Source organism: Theropithecus gelada, chromosome 10 (genome assembly GCF_003255815.1).
Source record: "Theropithecus gelada isolate Dixy chromosome 10, Tgel_1.0, whole genome shotgun sequence".
NCBI lineage: Eukaryota > Metazoa > Chordata > Mammalia > Primates > Cercopithecidae > Theropithecus > Theropithecus gelada.
Window position 1 is genome coordinate 56,357,757 of NC_037678.1, and position 23,166 is coordinate 56,380,922.

At 52.5% G+C, this 23,166-nt stretch overlaps 1 protein-coding gene across 1 annotated transcript in view; it reads left to right on the top strand.

Annotated features, from left to right (window-relative positions):
• The first annotated feature begins 4,074 nt into the window (after nucleotides 1-4,074).
• Nucleotides 4,075-23,166, top strand: part of CDH22 (cadherin 22) — a 133,822-nt gene continuing 114,730 nt past the window's right edge. The window contains exon 1 of the mRNA XM_025399914.1: nucleotides 4,075-4,310. The gene's annotated coding sequence lies outside the window, so the exon portion shown is untranslated. The remainder of the gene's footprint in view (nucleotides 4,311-23,166) is intronic.

Sequence of the window (23,166 nt, forward strand, 5' to 3'; positions counted from 1 at the left end):
GCGCTGACATTTCTTTGGTTGTTCATGTCACGGCCCTTCAGTCTGCGCAGTTTTACAAATGTGCTGGCGAGATGAAAGGCGCCGGGAACAGCGACTGGAGAGCAAGTTCGGAAAAGCTTTTAACTTCCAGCTCCCACAGACAAAGCGGGAGGAGGGGGAGGAAGGGAGGGAAGGGAAGCACAGAGTGGGGAGCGTAGAGGAAGGGAGCGGGAGGAGGGGAGTGGGAAGGAAGGAGGGAAGGAGGAAGAGGAGAAGGAAGTGTGGGGAGAAGAGATAAAGGGAAAAGGGGCGGGGGCGGGGGGCGGGGTATGGGGAGGGATGAGGACAGAGAGAATCAGAGTAGGACAGGCAAGAGGAGACAGAGGGAGATTGGGTGCCCCGAAGAAATAGAGATGAGAAGAGACAGAGAAACAGAGAGAGGGAGACAGACACGGGGGCAGAGAGAACAGGACAGAGAGGGGGGAAACGGAAAGAGAAAGACAGATGCAGGGACACAGCTAGGAGATAAGCAGATCGGGGGAAGGGAGAAGGGTGCTAGAGAAGATGTAGGGGCAGGTAACAAGAGACTGACACCCATTCAGAAACAGTCAGAGAGACCAGAGACACTGAGGGGGAGAAGACAGAGACAGGAGTGGAGGGAGTCAGAGAAGGGAGGATAGATGGACAGTGAATGAGAAGGTGACAGACAGATAAAGAGATGACAGAGAAGTGTAGAGAAGAAGAGGAAAAGAGCCAGGGAGAATAGCAGAGCCTGGAGCTAAGAGCAGCCTCCCCACCCCCAATACACACACATACACACACCCTTCACTGACACCTGCTCAAACTCACAGGCTCCCTGGAGCAGACCCTGCTGTTAGGGCGCTCAGACTAGAGCAGGGGCTCTCAACTGGGGGTGACTTTGCCCTTCAGGAGACATTTGGCAATGTCAGGACACATTTTTAGTTGTCACAACTGGGGAGGGGGTGTGCTGCTGGCATCTAGTGGGTAGAAGCTGGGGATGCTGCTAAGCATCCTACACGGGACATGCCCAATGACAGAGAATTATCTGGCCCAAATGTCAATTGGGCCAAAGTGGAGTGACCCTGGGCTAGAGAGAGAGAGATGGCCATGCACCCAGATGACTACTCCAGGGGAAAACATGTCCCGTGTGCCAAGACAGGGCTGTGTGCCCTTCTGATGGATTGGGAAGGAGAATTCTCACATGCGCCTCCTCCTGGAATCCTTCCCTCACCATGCTTCTCTCCCCAAGTCCTTCCTTACCCTACCCAGTCCCTGGAGGAGTGGTGTCTCCCTTGTTTGTAGACTCACCACACGATATAAAAAAGCACAGGTTCAAGCTCTAACTACAAAGCACTCGGCATTTTATTTGCCCAGAGGCAGTACTGCACACTAGTTCAGTGTGCAGGCTTTGGCCCCAGCCTGCCTTGGTTTGAATCCCAGCTCTGCCACAAACTAATTGTGTGACCTTGGGCACATTTCATAGTTGCTCTGTGCTCAGTTTCCCCATTTTAAATTTATAAATTTGTTGAGAGCAAAAGGAACTAATCTGTGTAAAACGTTTAGGAGAAGGCTTGATACATGGCACAGGTTCACTAAACGCTAACTATTGTTACTATCATCTCATTTTCTCTTCACATCAATGCTGGGGGAAGTGGCTTGCCCATGGGTCTCACAGTCTGCATGTGGCAGAGCTGCTCTCAGAGCCCCGGTTTGCCCAGTTCTTCCTGTGTCACACCACACTGCCTCTTGCTGCACCTTCCACACTGCAGCAGAAGTCCCAGCTTACCTTCTCCCAGACCAGAGTAAGAGATCTGAGCCAGGCCCAATGCATCAACCTGATCTCCCTACTTGCCATCTGAATGATCTTGCTATTTCAACGCTGTGTCTCAGTTTCCTCATTTGTAAAATGGGCTAATACTAGTACCTGATTATTGTGAGGACTTAAACGCAAAACTATGGCACACAGCAAGTGCTCAGTAAACATTCAGTGTGTTCTCAGAGCTTAGCCGAAGTGCTCACAACAGAGTGGATGCTCAGAGAAAGTCTGTTGAAGGAAGAATTGGAAATAATGGTAGAATGAGCCTGAAATTAGGAAACATTGGGATAGGAAAACCTGAGGGCCTAATAAAGAGTCACGGGGAGCTGGATGCAGCAGCACATGCCTGGTGTCCCAGTTACTTGAGAGGCTGAGGCAGAATGATCACCTGAGTCCAGGAATCGAGCCTGGACAACACAGTGAGACCCATCTCATAAAAAAGAGAGAAGAGAGAGACCAGAGCAAAAGAGAGAGATGTGACAGCAGTTCATTCAATAACATTTATTGAGCACCTACTGTGTGCATGTAGATGTGAGAGCAACAGTGTCCCAGGCCAAAACAACCTGTGGACAACTAAGTAGGTCTGACTCTGGAGATGAACAGCACACACCGGGGCCTGGAGGAAGAGGCGAAGAGGGAGTGGGAACCGGAGCAAACAGCAAAAGTGAGTCAGAGCGGGAGGAGAGAAACAAAAGTGAAGAGATGCATCTGGAAGGCTGGCCTCTGGTCTCCGAAAGCATGAAAGAGTGGACGCTAAGAATAGAGAGGAGAGGGATGGGGAAAAGGAAGACAATAGAAAGGCAAGGCTGGAAGAGATCAATGAAGGGAAATAAACCAAGAGAAGGACTTAGGGGAGGGAACAGCCTGGCACAGTGGAGAATACATCTCAAAATAAATAAATGAATGATGGAGTTTAGTAGGTGCGGCCGGAGGGGCAGCCAGCAGGCGAGGTGATTCCAATAATCAGGGAGAAGGACTAGGGTGTGGAGATGGAGATGGAAATTGGGAAAGGAGGCGAGGAGGAGAGAAGGATAGGGATGAGGTAGAGCCGGGGTTCCTGGAGGGCCCTGCCCCTTCTTTGCCATGAACTTCAGCAGCTGATTGTGGGTGATTAAATGGCTGGTCATTGGCAGCTTGGCAGGACAGAGGTCTGCAGCTGTCCAGTCTCCTGTTATCCTTCACCCACCTATCTGGAAGCCATGGGGAGTAGGGGGGCGGGTAACTCCTAAGGGGACCCACAACCCAAGATAAAGTGTGGGTCGATGGGAGTCACTGGTCCTATCCTACCATCAACAACCTCATATTGAAAACTCAGGAGTGGGGGTGGGAGGGTCTCTTCCATTAGGCCTCATCCCAGAGAGATAAGGCAGTAAGGAGAGCCAGGCAGCAATAGAAAGAAACAGGACCAGGTGGAAAAAACATCAGGGAGCGGACCAGCCGGATTTTTTAAAGAACGGAAAACCCGACCATCAAGGAATTTCTGGGCAGTGGGAAGATTTTATTGGGAGACTTCTCCAGGTCAAGGTGGCACCAAGTTAAGGATGGAGGCGTCTTGTTTTGCCTGCTTACTTTGTTGGTTACAGGGATGTCCAGCAGAACCCTCCAGAGGAAAAGCCCACAAGGTTCTCTCCCGGGTACACCCGACCTCCCACCTGCCTGGGGACTCAGCCCTAGGCACCTGGTCTCTGTCCACCTCAATGCACAGTGACTGTTTCTGAACTGGCCGATCTGGTCTGTGCAAGGGGCCTTTCTGGGCAGCAAGCCAGGGGTGGCCACTGGAGAAGACTGCTCCTACCCTCGCCTGAGGCCCCGCTCCTCTGAAGGCGGCCTGCCGTGGTAGTCGGGGGCGGAAATGGGAAGCCGTAGTTGCAGTAAAATCAGGTGGGGGAATAGGCTCCGGTCTCAAGCTGCGGCCACCGGGGGAGCTGCCAGGCGGGGAGGTAGATGGTCCCCCTCCTGGGGGCGCTCCCTCCGCGCGGATCTAGGGTTGGAGGAGGGAGGGGCACTGTCCCCTGTGGGGTTTCCTGGGACTGGGCCGCCCGAGAGAGGGAAAGGCCGTCCCCTCGTGGCGTAGGAGGGGCGCGATCCTTGGGGCGGGGGCCGGGGCTCCCCGTCTGCGGGGGGTCCGGGCCCGGCGGCCGCCTGCGGCTCGGCACTGTGCGGCGCTTCTGCCCGGCGGGCGCTGCATTCTCCGAGTCTCCACCAGAGGCTGCGGGAGGAAGGAAGGGATCCGTCCCTTGCACACTTCCCCCCTAGTCAGACACGCACACTCCCTCGCTCCCGCTCGCTCGCTCACTCCCTCGCTCTCTCGCTCTCTCGCTCACACACACGCGCGCACACGCCGCCGCGGCTCCCCCTCTCGCTCCCGCTCTCCCTCCGGCTCCTCCGGGCGGCCGCGGGGCTCCGGACTCGCCCGTCGCCCGCGCCGGGGCTTCCGCCCCACGCAGCGTCCCGAGGCGGCAGGACTGGGGGGAGCCGCGGGCCGCTCCCCGAGGTAAGAGCGCGGAGTGCCGCGGGAGGGGCGGCCGGATCGCCGCCGAGGGGAGGCTGCCCGGCGGGGAGGGAGCCCCCTGGTCGGCGGGAGCGGCCGGGCAGGCGGCGCGGGGGGCGAGCCTCCAGCCTCAGGAGGAGCCGGGGTGCCTGCGCCCGGCCCTGCGCGCCCCCTCCTCTCGGCGGGGCGGGCGGGGAGGGAGTTTCCCACGTCCAAACTTTCCCCGGCGCGGAGCCGAGCCGCCTCTCGGCCCAAAGCCCGCAGCCCCCACCCGTCCCCACAACCTCGTCCGCCGCGCGCCCAGGAGCCTCCGGGACCCCCGCGGGCCGAGGGGTGGCAACGCCAGGGGCCGAGCCGGCGCTCCAAAAGGAGCTGGGAAGGTGGCGCACAGCCCTGACGCGAAGGCTGGGACCCAGGCGTTCCCGGTCCCCCAACCCGGCTAGCGGGGCTCGGCTCCCCGGCCCCTCCCAGAGGCGGGGTCCGGGGCCGGGAAATACCGCACGGCGCGAGCGTGTGCGCGCGGTGTGTGTGTGCGAGGTCGTGCCGCGTCCGGGGGCACCCGGAGGCTGACTCCAGCCGCGGCGACACGCATGGCTCTGGCCCCCTCTGAGCCGGAGAACCGGCCCACAGGGACCCCTGCCGGCCCCACCCGCGCGACCCTGTTGCCCTCTGGCCGTCGGGCGGGCTGGCGGTGAGCGAGGACCAGCGCTGCCCTCTTCCTTAGGACTCGACTTCGGAGACACCGTCCCCGGTTCGGAAGAAGGACGGGGCCCCCGACAGCCTAACGTCCAAAGAGAGCGCCACTTAGGGCTAACCCTCGGGGGCCGCGGCGTTTACTGGGAAGAGTGGACTGCGTGGGCGCGCAGGGTGCTGGGCAGCCCTGGGTGGGCACAATGTGGACCCGTCTCGCTCGCGCCTCCCGGCTGCCTCTTCTCTGGCACTGTCGGGCCCTGTCCCAGGCGTGGCTGCAGCGGGCAGAGCTGATCCAGGGTCCCCCGAGGTCTCCCCGAGGTGCAGGGCACCCCCTTGTGGCGGGCAGAGAAACTGCTGTTTGAGGCCGCTCAGGGCTTCCAAGGCGCTCGCTCCTGGGAACCTCTTCTCTCCCACCCCTTCGGGCGTCGCCAGGGTTGCGCATGCCAGCTTCTTTTTCCGTGGGGCTGATTCTAGCACTCCCCAGCTTTCTGGAGCTGGCCAAGGTGCCCCCAGCACAGGCAGCGGCTCATTCGAGGGCTTTGGCTGTTGCCAGCTCTCTGTGGCCCCTCCACTCAGGTTCAGGATCTCATCCTCTTCTCCCACTGGTCAGCGCCACTACCCTATATCAGCATCACCACTGCCCTGGGGCCCAAAGGCTCCACCCTAACGACCATGACTCTTTGTCCTTCATTAGTATCCCGTGTATGTGTCCTTCAGTGCCCACTCCGTCCCCCTCAGTTGCCTCTAGTCTACAGCCCTTGTTGAAATTTGGCCTCTACACCCATAGTGACATTCTTTGGTCTTTGCCCATCGATGACCATTTCCCCGTCCTCCAGGACCCATCTTCTGTACTGTCTGCCTCAGTTTTTCTGTAGCACTCACCTGTTCCCTGCCCCAGTCATTTCTCTACTTCACCCTTATTTCCCTCCTTGTCCCAGTGTCTGGAACTCTCCTCTTCCATTCCTCCTGGAAGGGAAGGGCATTGCCAACATTTAAACACTGCTTCCTGGAGATGTCCATGTGCCCTTCTGGGACCACCACTGCCAGTGTCTCGGGGGCAGGTACTTTATAAAGCCAGCCAGGTCTCTCTCAGCTAAGGGACACCTGTACCTCTTGTGCGTCCCCATCAGGGGGCCCCTGGAGACGAGAACCCCTTTCCCTATTCCTAACTGTGATCAGCATATTGGAGACCACCTGGGCTGCCCTCTTTTCTATTTTCAAGGATTGGCAACAGCGGCCCGAGGTCACATGGTAAGCTATACCCAGAGCCAGAATAGGAACCCAGGCATCTTGACTTCCAGGCCTCACCAACGCTCCTTATGTGTTGGGTAGGCCTGGGGAAAAACAGACCCATTTCTTGGCTTCATGCTGCAGGCAGGACAAGAAGACACTTGCTTAAATTCAGCATGAAGTGTTCAAGTTAGACCCCAGTGCTCCCAGTCCAGTGTGGGAAGAAAGCTGTTGAATGCCTTTAGCAGAGAAGCCAAGTAGCAGAAGCAGAGGACAAAGTTTGGCCCCTAAAAGTGTGTTGTGACCTCCGGGTGAGTCACAGCCTTTCTGTCAAAAGGGTGGCTGTGATCTCAGGATGTTTCTGGTCGTGCTCTGGAATAATCATACCTAGAGGCTGGAACCCCCGATGCCCCTGCTGCTTCCCCAGGCATTGGTCTTTCTGAGGGCTTTGCAGGAGCGCTGCTTTCTGAAGCCCTCTGACCGGGGCCGGGCCATAGCTGGGGCAGGGAGCCCAGGAGGGCCCGTCTCTTCCCGAGTTGTCAAAGTTCGGAGCAGCCAGTTTATTTACCACATGGGCGATAAGAGTCAGCCAATTAAACTTCCTCTCCTCTCTCTCTGTTCTTCCCTCTCCCCTTTTTCTTCCATCAGGAAGCTCCAGTCTGAAATGCAGCCTCAGGTAGAGGGAGAGAGAGTGAATGATTTCTGTTTATATAACACGGGCAGCAGCTGGCACTGCACGGCCTGGGAGAGAGTGGGGGAATAGAAGACCCTATGGTGGTGGGTGGGCTGAGGCCTCAGGGCCGAGGACTTCCTCATTCCTCCCCATAGCTGAGCCAGGAAGGGTGCTGGGGCTGGGGACCAGGTGGGGAATCAGGCTGAAAGGAAACCCAGGCCTCAGGCCAGGCTCAGAGAGAAAAGCCTCATGCCCCCAGCAAGAGTGGGCACACCCTCCACCCTGGGTTCCTCAGAGCACCTTTAAGATGGAGCTCTCGAGTCAGGGCCTCTCCTTCCTAGAACCTTGTGTTTTGATTCTGGCCCCTGTAGAGAGAGCCTAGATATTTCACCACCAGGACAGGCTCTGACCTCAACTTTTCATCAGGGCAGGCGGGCATGGTAGGACTGTCTTTCCCCTCATGGAGGAGACAAGGCCTAAAAGAAAGTTGTCTGTGGAGTGATTTGAGCTCTGTGTATCTGGCAGGAGGGACATTTTCTCATTGTTGATGATACAGAGTGGCTACTTGGAAACAGAGGTGCAGGACAGGAAGGCTGGAGGCATGGCTGTTATATGCAGTTGGGCAGGTTGTTGACTGTCCAAGGACATTTAATGCAGGAGGAGAGTGGGGACTGAAATCTATTTTAAGCTCCACTGTCCAAGTCAGGTGCCTGCCTGGAGGAGGGGAGCATCTTTCTCTAATTTGCAAAAAGGCTTCATATACTTACCAGCCATGGCCTGTGGGGCTGCTTACCCCCAGAGAAGGATCCCTTTCTTTAATTACTCCAAAGGTGGCCCATCTGGGGGTTAAGGATATGTTCACTGCTCACTCCTTAGCTCAGTTCTCTTACAATGGGCACACACCTTTCTGAATATGTGGATCTGATTTCAAACACATGAGGTGCAGAAACCTGGAGGAATTCCCTTCTCCCCCCACGTTTCCCTTCACGCCCCATCAGCAGGCTCCTTCCTGCTGTCACATTGGGATTAGGCTGGGAACTTCTTGCTTTGTCGTCAGACCCACAAGCCTTCAGCCATCCACTTGTTACCAGCTCTTTCCTGTGCATAATATAAATAGATGATTAAGCGCGTAGGCATTGGAGTCCAACCAGCCTGAGTTTGTGACTTGCTGGCAAGTTACTTTGCCTCTCTGAGCCTCAGTCTCTTGCTCTGTGAAATGGAGGAAAATATAATACCTGTCTCATTGGGTTGTTGTGAAGATTAAATGTGCATGAGCATGTATGGTCCTGAGCACGATGCCTGGCACATAGGACACCCCATACGTAAAGCAGTATCGTTATTATTCATATCTCTCCGTTTGTATTCCTTTGTTCCCATGGGGTAAAGGTAGTGGTTCCTCCCTGTTTGGTTTTGCACATCATTTTGGCTGCCTGCACCCCTGCAGGAGGGGAAGTGAGTTAGGACCACCAGGATCTGTCTCTGACTTCAGGATCCTTCTTCCTTTGCCTCGAGGAAGGTGGAGTCCCTGCATGCAGTCGGCAGTGTAGGAACATGTTCTAGAGTCCCACAGATTCATTTCATCCTAATCTCTACCTTTTCTCCCCTCTCATCCATCTCGCGATCCCTGCCCCAGCTCAGACCTCACTGGCTCATGCCTAACCTGTTGTGGCAGCCTCCTCCCTGGCCTCCCAGCCTCTGATACCCTCCCGCTGCAACCCCTGTGGCAACCAGAGCGTATTTTCTCTAACGCAGGTGGGATCGTGTCACCGGCTTGATTAAAACCCTTCCATGGCTCCCCATTGCCTACTGAATTAAGTCCAGACTCGGCACCATGACATTCAAGGTCCTTGTAATCCGTCTGCATCCTCCTTTATCTCCCACTGTGCTTCCAATCTGACACTCCTGCATCCAGCCCCACCTGCCCTTCCACCTGAACACCCTTCCCTGAAGATATTCCAAAGCATTAAGGACCCAACCCAAATAGCCCCTTTTCGTTGCATCACCCATCTGCCTGTCTGACCATCCATTCATTATCCAGTTTAAAATATATACATTTACATATATACCTAAAGCATTTACTATGTGTTAAGCATTGTGCTGAATGGTAGAGACACAATGGTGAGCAAGCAGCCTGAATCCCAGCCGACAGGAGTCTGGTGGACCAGGGAGGAAGATGAACAATTCTCATAACTGTGACAGCCAATGGGCGGGGCAGCGGAGGCTTCTAGGAGTAAATGATGTTGAGGCACACCTGCAGGCTGTCTCGCGGTTATCTATGGGATAAAGGGGGGTAGGGAGGAACAAGAGACGGAAGGCAGCCTCCAAGCCAAGGGGTACCAAGGCCCTAAGAGGAGGGAGAATAGCAGAGGAACTGCGAGTTCAGTTGGCTGAAGTGGGGTTCAGGGAGTGGGAGTCACAGGAAACCAGGCCAGCGAGGTGGGCAGCAGCCAGGTCCTGTGGGTCTTGAAAGCCACACAAGGAGCTTGGCCTTCATCCCGAGAGCAGTGGGGAGCCACACACAGGTTTTCAGCATGGGAGCGGCGCATGGAGATTCACCATTAGAAGCCTCATCCTGCTGCTGGGTGGGGAAGACCAGGTCCTGGGCTGCTGGTGTCTGATTCTGAGTCATGGAGGGGCACTCACTCGTGAGGGTTGTGGGAGTGGAATGGATAGAGCTGAGTAACTGCATGGGCATGGGGGAGAGAAGGAGTCCCCATTCCTGGCTCAGGAGGCTGTGTGGGTCGTGAAGATGCTACATGAAGAGGAGAAGGGCTTTCAAGAAGAGGTGGGGACCAGCTGTGGACAGGTCGAGGTGAGATCCTAGTGGGATACATGAGTGGGGATGCCTGATGAATAGTCATGCAAAAACATCTAGGCCCACTCGGAGAGTTCTGGGCTGGAAACAGAGTTTTGAGGCCATGAGGAAGGAGGAGCTCACCATCCAGGATGAGTCTGTAGAATGGAAAGAAGCTTGAGGCGCTCTCAAGGTTCGGGGACAGGTTCATCCCCGGAAGCCTTCTTGGACCCAGCCAGGCACACGTGACTCCTGTCTATATTTTGAACCTCTGTAGCAATTAGTTTAGTTTTCTTTTCTCACTGCCTGCCTTGTGTCATCTGCAGCACATTAGATCAGTGTTTTTCAACTGGGGGCAATTTTGCCCCCCAGAGGACTCTTGGCAATGTCTCGAAACATTTTTGGCTGTCACTACTGCGTAGAAGGCTGCTGCTGTCATCTGATGGGTAGAGGCCAGGGATGCTGCTAAACCGCCTACAACGCACAAGACAGTCGCCCCACCCCACTGCAAAGACTCATGTAGCTCAAACTGTTGATAGTGTGGAGGCTGAGAAACCAAGCCCTGGATGAGAAGATCTTGAAGGCAGGCGCTGGGCTTTCTCATTTTTTCCTCCCTAGGGTCTAGCGTGGCATATGGTGCAAAGCTGCACTCACTCCATTCACTGAATTAAATTTGGGTGTGAGGAGAGGGGGACTGAGGCCATGTAGCCTTGAAGTCTGAGTTAGAGTTAGGCCCAACTCTAACCAGGGTTGCCTGGCCCCTCCCCAGAGAGCTGGACCATGCTAATACACAGGCACTTAGAGAGGAGAAAAGGATGCACTGGCTGGTGGGGAGCTCCTGGATCCACAGATATTTTTCTATATATATATATATATATATATTTTTTTTTTTTTGAGACGGAGTTTTACTCTTGTTGCCCAAGCTGGAGAGCAATGGCACAATCTTGGCTCACTGCAACTTCTGCCTCCTGGGTTCAAGCAACTCTCCTCCCTCAGCCTCCCGAGTAGCTGGGATTACAGGCACCTGCCACAACGCCTGACCAATTTTTGTATTTTTAGCAGAGACAGGGTTTTACCATGTTGAGCAGGCTGGTCTCGAACTCCTGACCTCTGGTGGTCCACCCGCCTTGGCCTCCCAAAGTGCTGTGATTACAGGCATGAGCCACCACACCCGGCCATATATATATATTTAATAGGCAAGTTACAGATAAAAAAAATGAGAAATATGACAACCTAGTGATTAGGTGCACGGGCTCTGGAAGCAGACAGAGCAGAGTTGAAGTTCCAACTCTGCCACTTAATAGCTGAGTGAACCTCAGTTTCCTCATCTAGAAAATGGTTTTAATAAAACCTACCTCCAAGGACTCTGGAGCAATGAAGTAATACAGACAAAGTGCTTAGCACTGCACTGGGCTCACAGGAAGCATTTAATACAGAGTGATTCTCTATGTGTGTGCGTGTGTACATTTATATATATATGTATATATGTATGTATCTTTTTATATATGAAAGCATTTTTAATTAGCCATAATTTTACCACCACTTGGCTACCATTTCAGTGCATATCCTTCTTGACATATATAGATTTTTAAAAAATAAAAATGGCATCTTGCTTTATACATATGCCTCCATAACCTGCTTTTTTTCACCCTATAATATATTGTGAATGTCTTGCCATTTCGATAAATATACATCTACATCATCATTTTTTAAGAGCTGCATGGTTCTCCATTGTGTGGCTGGCCCATAATTCATTTAACCAGCCCCCACTGTTGGACATTTGGGTTGTTTCCAATCCTTTGCTATTACAAACAATTCTGCCATGAACATCCTTGTACACACATCTACACGCTCTTGTCCGATGATTTCTTCAGGGACCACTTGGACATTTTTGGCAGGAGGCGCGTGGCCCTGACCAGATTCCTCAAGTAGAAGCCCTTGGGGCCAGCAAAGAGGGGCCTGGGGGGGTCCCTGGGGAAGGGAAGGATGCTGGATGGCAGAGAACTGTTTTGGCTTCTGGGAAGTAGGTCCAGATGTTAACACCACAGACCCCTCTGTGAGTGAAAAAAGCAGAAGGCCCCGCCCCATCTTCTTTGTTGTCACCATAGTGCTTGCAGAGTAGGGGAGGGGAGCTGGGGAGGTGGAGTGTGTGCGTGTGTGTGTGTGCGTGCGCGCGTGTGTGTGTGTGTGTGATGGGCAGAGTGACAGGCACCAGGCAGGAGGGGGACACAAGGTGGATGGGCCCAGGCAGACTGATGGATGGGTAGCAGAAGCAGGTGGATCCAGGTCAGCGGGTAGACAAGATGATGGGTAGGTGACAAGCCAGACAGACTCAGGTAACTAGACACAGGACTGTGGCCTCACAGCGGGGCCCACATGGACCAGAGGCTAAAATTGTGTATTCAGGGACAACAGAGAGTTCCCAGGAGAGGCAGCCCAGCCCCCAGGCCAGGAGGCTGCCAAGGCTTGCGTCTTCTAGGATCCAAGTGACTGTGTTTAGGGTTATGCATTTTTGAGTTGAAAGGGCCTTTAGGGACTGACCAATCCAAGCCCATGATACAGAAGGGAAACTGAGGCCCAGGGAGAGGCCGGAACTTGCCCAGGGCCCTATGGTGTCTCAGAGCAGACTGAATCCTTTGCCCCTAGCTGAGTCTATTTCAGTGTCCATTTATTCAAATGGCTTGAAGAGAAGGGAGATGGGTTGGCAGGGTGGGAGGGGAGCTGGGAGGTCAGAATGAGCCTTATCATGGCTTTTCTGTGTCCTCCCCACTCCAACAGCACTATTCATGACACACTACTGTGCGCTGTTGAGAGAACTGCCTGGGAGCCAGACTTCCAGGGTTCCCATCTTCGCCCTGCCACTTACTAGCTGAGTGACTTTCTGCCTCAGTTTCCTCATCTGTACCTACCTCATAGGATTATTGAGAAGGTGAAATGAATTATTAGAAGTAAAGCACTTAGAACAGTGCACTTAGGCCCATATTCAGTGTTCCATAAGCCTTAGCTACTAATACTGTGCTATTTTGCCCTTATTTTTTTTATTGTTTATTTATTTATTTATTGAGACAGAGTCTCACATAGGCGTGAGCCACTGCACCTAGCCATGCCCTTATTTTTCCCCTTGAATTCTGTATATGTTTGTACGCACCTGCATGCTCACACACACATGACTACATGAGCAGGCTGTGTACCTTGGAAGGCAAAGGTTGTGTCTCTCCTGTGTCCTAGCCCTCCCACCATCGGGACCCTATTTGCCAGCTGGGCACATAGTAGGTGCTCCATAAATGCTCTTGAGGAAGTGGCACACTTGGCTCTATCTGATCGCGGGCACCAGGGGAGGCTTCGTGGGGAGGCAGCATTTGAGCTGTGTATTGAAGCTAGGATGATGCTGCCGCAAGTGGAGGGTATGGGTGGAGGGTGGGGGTGCTTTCCAGCAGGTGGGAAGAGCGTGAGCAAAGAGGAGGAGCTTGGCAAAGGCTTGGGTGCCAGCCGGTTGCCCCGTTGACCAGGGCACAGAGGACATGGAGGGGAGGAAAGACAGAGAGGACCAGAAAGGGAAGTTGTAGCTGAATTCAGATGCGTGGAGCTCCAGGCTGAGGAATGTAGGCAATAGGAAGTTATTGAAGGTTGCTGGCTGGAATTAAGCTGTAGAAAGAATTTCCTGTTGGCAGTGTTTTAGGATGGACTTGAGGGAAAGAGAAAGGAGGCAACAGACAGGGGCAGCTGAAATTGTCCAGGAGATAAGTGGGGTGGGGGCTTAATGAAGTTGTAGAGAACAGGGGCCAGGGAGAAAGGCCCCAAGGAAATAGGATCAACAGGACTCAGAGCTGTTTGCTTGTGGGAGATAAGGGAGACGGAGGAATGAAATATGACAAAACTTCAGGCCTGGTGTCTGAGAGAACTGGGGTCCATTAACCAAATTAGGGGAGCCTATACTTGGGATATATAGGGGAAAATTGAGATGCCAGTTGAGATTATTCATCCAGCCAGCATCCCATCTAAGCCAGCCATCCATCCACTCATCCATCCACCCACCCATCCATCCATCCATCCACCCATTCATCAGTCCATCCATTTATCCAATCCATCATCCTCCAGCCCACCCACCTCCATTTAAACATCCATCTGCCTGCAGTTCACCCCTCACCCACCTCCACCCATTATCCACCCACCCATCATTTACAGTCATATCACCACCTTTCTTTCCATCTTCTTACTACTCATCTCTCCACCCTCATTCACCCTCGAAGTCTACCAACTTCTCCATCCATCCAAGATACATTTTTTGTGAGCCTACTATGTGCCAGGCTCTGATAAAATCTTAACACAGCACTTGAAGATATCTGATCCTAAAGATAATGATTAGAAAAGCCAACGAAAAGGACCAGAATGATTTTACCTAGAAGAGAGAAGTTTAAGAGGAGACTTTATGTATCCAAAGCGATGAAGAATGGAATGAACAGTGGCCTGTAGATCAGCCTTTTTGTTCTATTTCCAGGACAGAACAGAGGAAATGGGTTGCACTTGCAGCTAGACAGATTGAGGTTGGCTGTGAGGGAGGACTACCTTATTGATCATTACAGGTGTCTGAAGTACCGACCTGATAATGCATTTGGGCTGTAGGAGGATATCAAAATCTGTAGAGGTGACTTTGAGGAAATGGGTGCAGAGTGGGGCATTTGTGGAGGAGTTAGTAGAGGGGGCATCAGGATCTTGCCTTGAGGAGAGGTGGGTGGGGGAGTGGTGGAGCAGAGGACCAAGGTGAGGGGACCATCAGGGGCACAGGGCTGTGTAAGCCAAGGAGACAACCCTGTGGCTAGGATGGGTCAGCTGAGGCAGGGCACCCGGGTAGTGGGTCAGGGAGGAGATGGCTGCATTTAATTCCCAAAACAAACTTGGAGGAAGGGCCTTCCCACTCTCTCACTGCCCCTGTCCCTTCATAAGCCACCATTTCTCTCCAAGCCCTCATCCTCTTGGAAAGCCCCAAGCCCCTTCCGGAGCCTCTGTCCCCTGCAGGTTAGCCCCCATCCCCTCACTGAGCCCATGCTCTCTTTTCTGAGCCTTTATGCTCACAAACCCAGCCCTGCAGCCAAGCCCCTGGCCAGATCCCCACCTCCCACAGAGTGCCCGTCTCTTCTTGGAGTCCCCGTCTCCTTGTGGAGGCCTGGTCCTCTCACGTGATAGAGCCCCCAATTCCCCAGAATCTCCACAGAGCTGCACCCCCTGTGAAAGCTCTAACCCTCCACAGAGCCCCCAGCCCTCCTGGAAACCCATCCCGTCCCTGAGCCCCCATCCCGTCCCTGAGCCCCCATTCCGTCCCTGAGCACCTCCTGTCACTTAGCTCCTGGTCACCTTCTGGCATGCCTCCCCCTTCCAGAGCCCCTGTTCTCTCACAGAATTTCTGTCCTCCGAACTGAAGACTCATCTCGTCTCTGAGCCTGCATTCCCTCAAGGAGCCCTCATCCCTACTCACAGAGCCCTGGCCTCCTCACTCAGCCCCTGCCCCTCCTAGAGCCCTCGAGCAGCCCCTGGCTTCCTCCCAGAGCCCTCATGCCACTCTCTGTCCCAGGGTACCAGCCCTTGAGGTCCGTGAGGCACCATCAGCCGGCAGTGGGTGGCCCCAGCTTAAAGTCATTCCCAGGCCTCTGCATCAACTCAGCCAGCTTCAGGCTGGGAAAGAAGCCCCTGGATTTGGGACCATAAGACCCTCCCCACAGCCTACCTAGGACCGTGGGGGGCTTTTGGGACAGAGGGACTTGTAAGTCCCCAAGTGGGCTGGGCTGGGGGTGGAGACCTGCAGCTTTGGCAGCTCCATTAGGCTCGGCTTATGGGCTGGGAGAAGCTGGAGACTCTTGCTGCTTCTGGTTATAAAAACAATCACAAATTAGAGAAAATGCTTTGGGAAATTGCTGTGCTGCGTGAGAGGGAGGCTGCCTCAGGAGGGAGGGAAAGAGGCTCCTAAGACAGCAATGGCTCCCTGTGGCCTCGCCTGTCAGCGCCAAACCATCTGCTTGGCGTTCAAAGCCCCATCTCGTCATCTGACATGATCACCTGATGAGCTCAGACACAGACCTGCTAGGCCACTGCTCCAGGGCCCATTCCCACCTGCAAACCTTTGCTCACCTGGGCTGTGCCCTTACATCTATTCAATCTCAGCACCCCCTTGCAGCCCTTTGCGAACCATTGTTACCTGTCTTGCTTCTCTAACTGGTCCCTTGAGGACAGGAATCATGTCTTTTGCTAATGGCAGTCAGAGACAGACAGATCTGGGCACCAGTCCTTATTGGATACATTTTAGCTGAATGGCTTTGGGCAGGTGTTCGACTTTCCAAGCCTCTGTTTACTCATCTGTAAAATGAGGAGCGTAAGACCCCCCTTGCTGGAATGAATGAGATAATGCGCACATAGTGTCCTCATAGTAGGTACCAAATTAATGAATATGCCCCTCCCTGCCTTACAGCCAGCTCAGGACTTTGGGCTGTGAGAACCAGCATTGATCTACAGACATCCACTTATTGATAACGTCCTCAGGTGCCTCCTCTCTTTGTATCTGTCTACCACTCCCTGACTGTGAAGATACAAAAGGGGAGCACAGAAGTTTCAGGACAAGCACTTAGGAGGCTCCTGATATAAAAAGGTGAGGCAACAGGCCAGGCGTGCTGGCTTACACCTGTGATTCCAGCACTTTGAGCACTTTGAGAGGCTGAGGCAGGAGGATCACTTGAGGCCAGGAGTTTGAGACAAGCCTGGGCAACATAGCAAGACCCCGATCTCCACAAAAATTTAAAAATTAGCCAAGCGTGATGGCACACGACTGTAGTCCTAGCTACTTCAGAGGCTGAGATAGGAGGATCGCTTGAACCCAGGAGTTTGAGGCTGTGGTGAGCTATGATCATGCCACTGCACTCCAGCCTGGGCGACAGAGCGAGACCCTGCCTCTACAAATAAATAGATGAGGCAACAAAAGTTGAATTTTATGAATCTTTTGACTATCAGGCAAGACTCAAGCTGGATCATCATCTATCAGGAGGAATGAGAATGGGAGCCCAGAGCTTGGATTCTGGAAGCTGGACTGCCTGGGTTCTGCTCCCTGAGCTGCCCCCCTTCCTAGCTGCCTGTCCTTATACAAGTAACTTAACCACCTCAGTTTCCCCATCTGTAAAGTGGAGATGATAATCACAGTAGTTGCGTTACAGGCTTGTGGTGAGAATGAAACAAGCTAATGTTTGTAAAGTACTTAGAACAGTGCCTAGCGTTTGTAAGCCCTATGTAAGGGTTTCTTTAAAAGTAAATGTGATGAGGGATTCGGGAACACAGGAGTGGACAGCAGGGAGCTCAGGCCGGGTAGGAAATGGGCTTTCAGGAGGGAGATTTTGCAGAGCTAGAGTCCAACCAGCTTCCCATCAAGTTGGCCTCTTTCTGAACAGGGAGAGCACAGGATATTCTCAAAGCAAAAACACTTTTTCTGGAGACCACTGGGGTGCCTCATTTGGAGAAGGCTGGGCCAAAGGACGTTGCAGGGAGAGGTGGCCTCTGCAGGGGGCAGCAGGGAAAGACATCCAGGGCTCTCAGAGACACCCCAGAACCGCACAGATCTCACCTGCCAGTGAGAGGCTCTTCGCGTGCCTGTTCTTTTCCTGGCAGTGAAAGACAAGGCCAATTGTGTGTGGCCTTCGTGGAAAAGGTCTCAGAGAATTCCCTCCCACCGGATGGTGAGCAGAGAATGAAGGGTGTGAAGGGGAAACCCCTCCCCAAGCACAGGCAGCTCTGGAACAAGCCCTGTTACTATCTGCTGGGTGCCAGGCCTGTGCTGGGCACTGGGAAGGTGCAGTGGGTCAGATACATTCTCACACTTGAAGAATGTGGGATGAACAACCAATGCCAGGAATCCCACTTCTCCTTGTGCCTCAGTTTCTTCAGTTGTCCTCTTCCCTTCTACAGAATGGACTTTTCTTGCCCCTTTCTTTTCCTCTTCCTCCCAAGCCCCCACCCACCCACCCCAGCAGAGAATGGGGGGAGGCCTGTGGAGGAGGGAGAGTTTGTACAAACAGGGGCACAGTTGGAACTTCTGATTGGTTGGTCAGGGCCATTCTTTTCCCTGGTTGCCATAGCAGCCATTTCCCGGGGTTGTCAGTGATGAAACTCATAACATTGTTTTCAAATAATCCGTGTAATTGAAATAACAATTGAGCTGTTAACTTGTCTCTCACACCCCAGCTAGGACAGATCTTCCTCTTTCTGTACCCTCCTACCATCCCCAGGAAGCTCTGGTGTGTCCAGTCTCCTGTCTGAGGCCCCAGCCCCTTCCTTGGGGCAGGAGGAAGAAAGAGGAAGTTGCATGGCTCCCCAGCATCAGTATAGAATCCTAGAAACTCAGGACCCCACAGCTGAACCAGAACTTAGAGAAGAGAATCCACTTCTTTTGCAACCAGAGACTCAAGGAAGGGAAGGGGCTTAACTAGGGCCCCACAGGAAGGACACAGCTGAATGAAGACATCCAGTCCTGCTTTTAGGTGAAGGTTGAAGCTGATGTGTTGCACTAAGGGTCAATGCATAAACCATAAAACTGCCCCCTTTTAAGGATTTGATGTTGCAGGCATATCTACCTACACCTACCCCCATTTTACAAGTGAACAAACTGAGACTCCAATAAGTTAAACATAATGTAAGCGATTTTTTGTTTTGTTTTGTTTTGTTTTGTTTTGTTTTGAGACAGTCTTGCTCTGTCGCCCAGGCTGGAGTGCAATAGTGCAATCTCGGCTCACTACAACCTCCGCCTCCCAGGTTCAAGCAATTCTCCTGCCTCAGCCTTCTGAGTAGCTGGGATTACAGGCATGTGCCACCAAGGCTGGTTAATTTTTTGTATTTTAGTAGAGACGGTGTTTCACCATGTTGGCCGGGCTGGTCTCAAACTCCTGACCTCGTGATACGCCCGCCTTGGCCTCCCAAAGTGCTGGGATTATAGGCATGAGCCACTGCGCCCGGCCTCCATGTTTTTATAACTTCTCAGAAAATACCTGTTGAATGGATGGATCTCAAAGAACACAGACCACCTCTCTCCTCCCTACCCCCAAAACCAGGAACTGAGATCTGGTTGGTTTAGTCAGAGGACTTCTTGGAAGAGGGGTTGTGGACAATTTGGGTACATGTGGCTCAGATGAAGAGAAGTGTGGATTCCTCGAGGGACTATTAGAGGGAGGGAATTCCAAAGTGCTCCCCCTAACCCCAGCCACCCATATCTTAGGTCGGAGACTGCACATTCAGAAACATAAACATGAAAAACATAGGTTCCCTGCCTGATCCTCAGAAAGTCCTGGGATGGATTGAAAAATGGAAGAAGCAAGGCCTCTTCTACAAGCACATGTCTCCATGCACACAGGGAGACGCAGGTCTGCACAGACAGCTCCCTGTAGCGGCAGCTTCATGGAGGATAAAAGCATTTTTTATTAAGTGTCTGGTTGCTGTCCAAGGTACTCTCTGAGTCCGCAGAGTGTGTGGGTGGCTGAGACGACAGGCCATTGCTGGGACTGGGGATGGGGGCAGCTTCAGACCAGATGACAGCAAGAGGTTGGCCTCCTTCCCTGGATTCTAGAGGGTTGTAACCACTAAGGGGTCTTGGCAGTCTCCTCCCCCGCTTCATTCATTCTTACTTACTCAGCATGTACTGAGCATCTACTCTGTGCCAGGCACTGTGTGGACCACAAAAACATTAGGATTAGGAAGACCCAGGGTCTGTCTGCAAGGACTCTTTTGGTCTAGTGGAGAAAACACACACACGCGTGTGCGCGCGCACACACACACACACACAACCAGTGGCTGGTGCTCTTCTAGAAGCACCAGAACAGAACAAAAGAAGGAGTGATTAACTCTGCCTGCAGGAATCAGAAAGACCCCCTGGAGCAAATGACTTGGGCTCAGTCTTAAAAAGATGAACAGTTCTCCAGGTGGATAATGGGCAGGAGAGCGTTTCAGAGGGGCAGCATGAACCGATGCAGGGAAGAATTCATGGTTTAGATCACAGTGAGAAGTTTTGTGTGACTGGAGTGTTGGCTGCTTGAAGGTGAATGGCGGATTGAGGAGAGTGGGTTCTGGAGGAGGCAGTGACTTGCCCAAGGTGCCACTTTGAGTTGCAGGCACAGCCAGGACTAAGACACTGGATACCCTACGTTGTCAGAAAATCAGAACATCAGAGCTAGTTGGGTGTTTGCGATTCTCTAATCCAAACTGCCCATTTTTTGGATGGGGAAACAGAGGGTGAGAGATGTTGAGTGCTGTGCCTGGGGTCCCACAGTATGGGTGTAGCAGTATGGGATTTGAAATCTGGTCTCTTTGGCATCAAAGCCACAGCTGTTTTCCGAGTGCCACAGCTAGGAGCAGAGCGAGCTCCACCTCGGCTCAGCTGGAGAGCAGAGGGCTCTGGCAAGGACAGGCTGCTCATGGGACCTGTGCATTTACTGGGACAGGCAGCCCACTCCTGCCACATTGCTGGCACTCAACACTCACCCTGGGGGAGGGAGACTCCAGCGGGAAAGCTTAGTAGGCATGCCTTCCTCTTGGCTAGAGTGACCTGAGTCCTACCACCAACTCTTTGAGTGACCTTGGGCAAGGTGTGACCCTCTCTGGCCCTTTTTTCCGTGATCCGCGATGTCATGGGAGGATCTTCCTTTGCCGACCATCTGGAGCAGTCATTCTCCTTTGGGGTGGGAGAGCAGTTGATTTTGGCCTCCAGGGAACATTTGGCATTGTCTAGACAACAATTTTGGTTGTCACAACTGGAAATAAAGAGTGCTACTGGTATTCAATGAGTAGAGGCCAGGGGTAAAGCTAGACATCTTACCCTGAGCAGGACAGGCCCCAGCATTAAAGGGTTATCCAGCCAAAATGTGACTGCTGCTGAGGCTGAGAAACCCTGAAGCCTGAGGCCATTTGTGAAGGTCAGATATGGCCACAAGAGTGGGCACATAGGGCTGTGCAGAGGTGCACCCCAGGCTACAACGCAGAGAGCAGAAGTGGCCTCGCTGTCAGGCAGACCTGGCTGTGTTGAGAGGTGCTTCACCTCCCTGCGCCTTGGTTACTTCATCAGTGCAGCAGGGGCAGTAACAAGAGCACCTATCTCGGGAGACTACTGAGAGGGTGTGATGAGATGGTCAATGCCAATGATAGAAGAAGCAAATGGAAAACAGAAGCCTGGAGCCAGCTCTGGAGCCAGTAGGGCCACTTAGGACTATGGGATTTTAGCCAACTTACCTAACCCCTCTGCCTCCGTATCCAATCTGTAAAATGGAGATTATAGTAGTACCCACCACACAGGCCCGATGGAGGATTAAAAATGAGTTAACTGATGTAAAGCATTTAGAGTGACACAGAGTAAGTGTGATGCAAGTGTTAGCTATTATTATTTGGTTTTGTTTGTTTGTTTTTTGTTTTATTTATTTATTTATTTGTGAGATGGAGTCTCACTCTGTCTCCCAGGCTGGAGTGCAGTGGTGCGATCTTGGCTCACTGCAACCTCTGCCTCCCAGGTTCAAGTGATTCCCCTACCTCAGCCTCCTGAGTAGCTGGGATTATAGGTGCGCACCACCAAATCCAGCTAATTTTTGTATTTTTAGTAGAGATGGCGTTTCACCATGTTGGCCAGGCTGGTATCGAACTCCTGACCTCAGGTGATCCACCTGCCTCTTCCCACAGTGCTGGGACTACAGGAGTGAGCCACCATGCCCAGCCAGCTATTATTATTTGAATTCTGTCTTGAACAAGGCAATCACATAAGTTGCAGAGGGTGCATCAGACACCAGGCCCTCCAGATGCCAACTCTCTGCAGCTCTCCGACTATCCATGCCGCACCCCCAACCTTCCTCCCTAACACACCCCCCATAGAACCTGCTCAGGCTCTCTGCAGTTCTGCAAAACTATTAGTCTCTCTCTCTCTATGTCTCTCACCAGCTCCCACCCTGCTTGTCTGTAGCTTCATGAATTTCCTGACACATTGGGCTGGCCCTCTCCTCCTTCTCCCTCCCCATCTCCACCTTAACCCCCTTCCTCTCCCCTAGAGTCTGCCAGAGCCAGAGACAGCTGTCAGCAGCTCCATTCAGGGGAGGGGGACACAAGTGTGCCCGCACCTGACTCTATAGCTCAGGCCCACATCACACCAGCCCTCCCCCTAAACACTCATATTCTGACTCCTGGCCCACTTGGATTAGCCTTGGCTAACCCTTTAGAGAATGAATAAATCCTCCAGCATGGGGTTTCTCAACCTCAGCACTATTGACTTTTGGAGCTGAATAATTCTTTGTCGTGGAGGGCTGTCCTGGACATTGTAGAATGTTTAGCAGCATTCCTGGCCTCTACCCACCAGATGCCAGCAGCACCCTCCTACCCAGTTGTGACAACCAAAAACATCTCTAGTCATTGCTAAATGTCCCCTGGGTGGCAAAATTGCCCCTAGTGGAGAAAAACTGTTCAAGAACTTGACTATATAACGTGAGCATTTGTCTCATAGTGTCTTGGCAAAGAAGCTTTGAAAATCTACTAAATATCCTCAAGTTGAGCCCCTCAAGTTGATGCCACCTTCAACTTTGTCCAGTTTTCTCACCAGTTTTCGTTTCTTGACCCATTCTCAAAACCAGTTGACCACAAACATTAGGCTCAGCTCCCAAACACTCAGCCCTAACTAGAATTCTGAATATTAACGTTAAATCCAAAACTTCAACCTGTTTTCCAAACTCCAAACCTTAATTCAGACCCTAACCCTAAACTCTTGGCCCGTTCTAAAACTTTAGTTTCCTGAACTTCCAACAGAATTCTAAATCCACAGGTTAGCCTCAAACATGAAGCCCAGTTGGAAACCTACACTTTCAGATCCTTCCATCACCAGCTCCTAAATTTTAATCCCTATTCCTTCTGGTCTCTAGAGATTCCTTGGCTCATGTTTCTAGCTTCCTTCCCTCCCAGGTGACCCCAGGTTCTTCAGGAATGGCAGGAAAAGTTCCAGTAGGCAGCTCTGTCTAGCTGTAACCCCTCCCTCATATCGCCCCATGCAATCCATCTGGAAATTCTATTATTATTCATTTGTTTATTCAAACATTTGATGAGCACCCACTCTGCAGACTCTGTGTTGGACACCAGGAAAGCAGTGGAGAATTGGATCCAGTGGCTTCCCACTATCTGCTGGGGGAGACAGACAAGCAGACAAACAGGAAGACAGATAGATAAAAACTCTGCGAGTCATTCAAGAAATATCCACTGAGCACCTATTATGTGTCATGTGCTGTTCTAAATGCTGGGAATTCAGCATCAAGCAAAAAAAGACAATACCCCTAAAATCATGGCACTCACATTATAGAGAAAGGAGGCATCCATTTATAACATATCAGTTGGTGATAAGTTCTATGGAGAAGGTGAAGAAAGCAGAGTGAGGGGATATGAATGGCCTGGGGAACTGAGGAGCTGTTTTATTGCAGGTTGTCAGG